This window comes from Acinonyx jubatus, chromosome C1 (assembly GCF_027475565.1).
Source record: "Acinonyx jubatus isolate Ajub_Pintada_27869175 chromosome C1, VMU_Ajub_asm_v1.0, whole genome shotgun sequence".
Classification (NCBI taxonomy): domain Eukaryota; kingdom Metazoa; phylum Chordata; class Mammalia; order Carnivora; family Felidae; genus Acinonyx; species Acinonyx jubatus.
The window spans coordinates 11,809,470-11,814,721 of record NC_069381.1 but is presented as its reverse complement, the minus strand read 5'-3'; positions in this window follow the sequence as shown (position 1 = coordinate 11,814,721).

Here is a 5,252-nt window from a genome sequence, read left to right as displayed (position 1 = left end):
CGCCTCCGTCGCGGGCGCCGGCACGCAAGGCTTTACTCAATGGACCCCGCCCCTTGCCAAGCCCGGAAGAAGCGCCTGGCCAGCGCCCCTGAGCATCGAGAAAGCCATCTTGGCAAAGGGCAGAGGAACCAGAAGGTTGCCATTTTTCTTAAGGGCAACGTGTTAAGCTCTTGTACTCAATGAGTGAGTCCATGTGAAGTCATCGTCCTGAGTAGGGAAAGTGTGTTCTTTGGAACCATCTTTTCTAAGGGCAGGCAATTACTGAGAACCTTTTTTTTTTTTTTAAAGTGACTGGTAATCTTCATGAACTGCAGATGGCGTATTTTTTTTAAAGTTCTTAAAATATTTTTATGCCTCAATAGAGGATGAAAAACATCTGATGCATAACACATTTTATTATTTCTATGTGATAAGGTGAAAGTCGTTACAGTTTTTCCTTCACATAAAGCATATTCCAAGCATCTGTTAACTAAAACGGTAGTTTTAGTTGATAATACTGCACCTGAGCTGGCCAACCAGAACCACAAAAGTTCTCCTGAGTCTTCAATGACAGATACAAACATTAGCATTTCCTTAAACATTTATTTATGCATCTTCCTAAACGGTATTCCTGCTTTCTTTCTCTACAGTACAGAAGTAGAGACCTTGAACTTTAAAGTTCAACTTTGGACACTTCCAACTTGAACAAGTTTGTGTGATCTTATGCAAGTTACTTGTGGGTTCTGTGCTTCAGTTTCCTCAAGTGTAAAAAAAAAAGATAATAATAGTAGCTGCTTCAAAGGTAGATTGTAAGAATTAAACTAGTTACTATGCTGAGAAGCATTGGACGGTGCTTGACCCATAGTAAGAGTTCCAAGGGTTAGCTATTATCATTGTGAGGGTGTCTTGCCTCCCTAAAAAAACCCTGCAATTCTCTAATCATCCTTTCTTTCCCAAAACACAAAAAAGGGGAAAAGCAAACACCAGGTATTTTTATTCTCACTGTCATATTCCCGTGGGCTCCCCAGTTTTAAAAACCTGTCATTTGGTAGTGGTGCATTTAGCTATTTGTAATCAAATTACCTAACTTGGAATGTGTTTCTTCTCATGTTTTTAGCATGTCATTAATCTTTCTAAAGTAACAGCTTCCTGTTGAGAATTTTTTATTCTTTTTTTTTTTAAGTCTATTTACTTATTTTGAGAAAGACAGAGACAGTGTGGATGGAGGAGGGGCGGGGGGGGGGGGGCTTGAACCCACGAAACCAAGATCATGACCCGAGCTGAAACCAAGAGTTGGACACCCAACTGACTGAGCCACCCAGGTACCCCAAGAATTTTTGCAATTTGCATTCCTAATAATTATTATATAAACTGCAATCATGTGTTAAATGTTACTAGTTTTTATTTAGAAGTTAAAGTGACATGCTTACTAATTCTGGTTTCATGACTTCCTGTCTCTGAAATATGGATAATCTCTGGGTATGTCCTCAGTCCATGGTTTTTACATAGATGCTCATGATGTAAGCTCCCTACTGAATGCTAAAGACTCCCAAAGTTGACTTCCAGCCCTGACCTGACCTGGTGTTACCAATTCTTAATCTAGGCTTCTTACTGGCATCTCCACATTGGATATTCCATTAGCAATTCAAATTCTCTATGTATAAAATATAATAAAATATTATGAACAGCCTGACCAATGTCAGAGAAAAAGCATTTTGTTTTGTTCACTCTCTGGAGTTATGTTTACTTTGTTGGGTTTTTTAAAAAAGATTTTATTTTTTTTTAAGTTTATTTATTTATTTTGAGAGGTGGTGGGGGGGGTGGGGGGAGGCACACTTCAGGGCAAGGCTGCAAGATCATGACCTGGGCCGATATCAAGAGTCGTATTCTTAACCAACAGAGTCACCCAGGCACGCCTAAAGATTTTTATGTTTAAGTAAGCTCTCCACCCAACGTGGGGCTTGAACCTACAACCTGGAGATCAAGTGTTATATGCTCTATGGACTGAGCCAGCAGACACCCCTGGAGCTATATTTACTTTGAATACATTCTTCTGTGAACTGTTCTCTTAAGTGAATTATCCTGACTGGGCCTTGGGGACAGCAAGGAGGATGAGATTGTCTATCAGGCCTCACCAAAGTCTCACTCTTGAGGTTTGATTAATTTTTCATCATTGCAGCTGATGTGCTTTTTTTTTTTTTAAGGCTTTGTAGTTGTAGAATGTTACCAGCAGAGGGAGATAGTTTCTTACAATTTTGTTATATTTGCCATTGCACCTTCACCAAGGAATTAGTTGGACATTCCTGAGACTGAATTTTCCAGGCGAGAAGAAAGATAGAGACCTTGGAAACCATTTGAGCATGTTGCAAAGGAAATAGCTTTTGTTCCATTAAGGCTGGACACCAGCCCTAGGTATAGACCCCTTGTGACCTTGGACAAGTCCCTTCCTCATCTGTAAAATGAGGGGATGGGACCAAATAAGTTCTGAAATCGAGGAAGTGGTGGTGATTTTCTTCGATCAGGGGGAAAGTCCAAGAAGTTGCAGTAGTGGTACATGTAGATATTAGCAGATATCCTAAAACATGAGTTTCTCTTTCCTGTGAAATACATTTGATACACTATTCACATTTGGGACTTGTACTCAGAACTGCAGGCACCTTTGATACATCAGATAAAACACTCTGATATGTGATAGGAATTAAGAGCAAAGCCCATAGTGAGGAAACTTTCCATCTAATGCACAAACTGATGCTAGGTAGACAGTTGTGTTAAGAAATAAATGGGAAAGCAAGCGAAAGAAAGAAAGAAAGAAAGAAAGAAAGAAAGAAAGAAAGATCTTACCAATATTTAAAGTGTACATTACATGCCTTTTGACCCAGCAGTTGCATTTCTAGAAAATTTCCCTGTGGATACATTTGCTCATATGCAAATACCAAAAGTACAAGGATATGCTTTGCTACTTTGTTTATACTCACAAAACAGTAGAGACAAATGTCCACCTCTAGAGAATTTATTTAAAAAATATATGAGGGGCACCTGGGTGGCTCAGTCAGTTAAGCGTCCGACTTCAGCTCAGGTCATGATCTCGCAGTTCATGAGTTCGAGCCCCGCATTGGGCTCTGTGCTGACAGCTCAGAGCCTGGAGCCTGTTTCGGATTCTGTGTCTCCCTCTCTCTGCCCCTCCCCTGTTCACACTCTGTCTCAAGAATAAATAAACATTAAAAAAATTTAAAAAAATAAAATTAAATTAAAAAAATAAAAAATATATGGTACAGGGCATCTGGGATGTCTGGGTGGCTCAGTCGGTTAAGCGTCCGACTTCGGCTCAGGTCATGATTTCATGGGCCGTGGGTTCCAGCCCCATGTCAGGCTCTGTGCTGACAGCTCAGAGCCTGAAGCCTGCTTCGGATTCTGTGCCTCCTTCTCTCTCTGCCCCTCCCCCGCTTGCACTCTGTCTCTCTGTCTCAAAAATAAACATTAAAAAAAATTGGGGGGCACCTGGGTGACTCAGTCGGTTGGGTGTCTGACTTTGGCTCAGGTCATGATCTCATGGTTCGTGGGTTCAAGCCCTGCGTGGGGCTCTGTGCTGACAGCTCAGAGCCTGGAGCTTGCTTCGGATTCTGTGTCTCCCTCTTTCTCTGCCCCTCTCCCGCTCATGCTCTGTCTCTCTCTCTCAAAAATAAATAAACATTCTTTTAAAATTATTATTTAAAAAAGGCAGCAAGGTAAAGAACAGCATGTATAGCTTGCTGCTATTTTTATTTATTTATTTGTTTGTTTGTTTATTTATATGTTGTATGTGTGTACTTGTTTTGCTTTTTAAAGTAATCTCTACCCCAAACGTGGGACTCACAGCCTGGAGATCCAGAGACATATGCTTTTCCCACTGAGCCAACCAGGAGCCCCTATATGTGTATGTGTTTGTTGGTGTGTACATCTCTGGAAAGATACAAGGAATTTGTAACGGTAGTTGCTTTGGTGGAGGAAAGAGGTAGCTAGGGGACTGGTACGATGGATTTAATTTTTGTATGTCCTTTTGCACCCTTTGAATGTTGCTCTATGTTTACAGCTTACTTACTCTACACGGGTATATACATGAGAAATTAATTTCAGTAGTTGATTACTGGAATCAACTCTGGAGGAAAACTTTTCTTTTACGCTTATTAGAGAGGCGACAGCCAGCCCTCTCGTCTCTTGTCTCATTGTATTCAATCATATCCCAATTGGCCTTCACCCTGCAGAGAGATTATTCTAAAATACTATTTTCATCACATAGCCTCCCTACCCCCAAATCTCCATGACATAGAAGTTAATATCCAGTTTTCCTGCTGATATTTCAGACCATATATAAACTGGCCTCAATCTTCTGTCCTCCTGTTTGTCAGAAGCAACATTGTCTAGGGTTCAATAACCAAGGTTTTGAGGCTCAACACCACTCATCATCAGGGAAACGCAAATCAAAACCACAAAGAGACGCCACCTCACATTTGTCGAAATGGCTGCTATGAAAAAGAAAAGAAATACCAAGTATTGGTGAGGAAGTGGAGAAAAAGGGAGCCCTTGTGCACTATGGGAGGGAATGTAAATGGGTGCAGCCACTGTGGAAAACAGTATGGGTGTTTCTCAAAAAATCAAAACTAGAGCTACCATAACATCTAGCAATTCCACTTCTGGGGATCTATCCAAAGAAAACGAAAACATTACTTCAAAAACATACATGCATCCTTATGTTCATTGAAGCATTATTTATAATAGCGAAGTGTCCATTGATAGATGGACTGATAAAGGTGTGATATATTTGTACAATTGGATATTACTCAGCCATAAGAAAAAAAAAGAATTCAATTTTGCCATCTGTGACAACATGGATGGACCTAGAGGCTATTATGCTAAATGAACTAAGTCAGAGAAAGACAAATGTGTGTGTGATTTCAGTTTTTTATTTTGAGAGAGCGCACACATGCGTGTGCACGTGGGGGAGGGGAGGAGAGAGAGACACACACACACAGGGACCAAGAGAGAAAGAGAGAGAGAGAGAGAGAGAGAGAAATACCAAGCAGGACCTGCGCTGTCAGCACGGAGCCCGACTTGGGGCTCAATCACAAATTGGGAGATCATGACCCGAGCCGAAATCAACAGTTGGATGTTTCACCAACTGAGCCAACCAGGCACCCTTGTATGATTTCACTTACATGTGGGATCTAAAAAACAAACCAGGGACATCTAGCTGGCTCAGTCAGTGGAGCACGGGACACTTGATCTTGGGTTGTGGG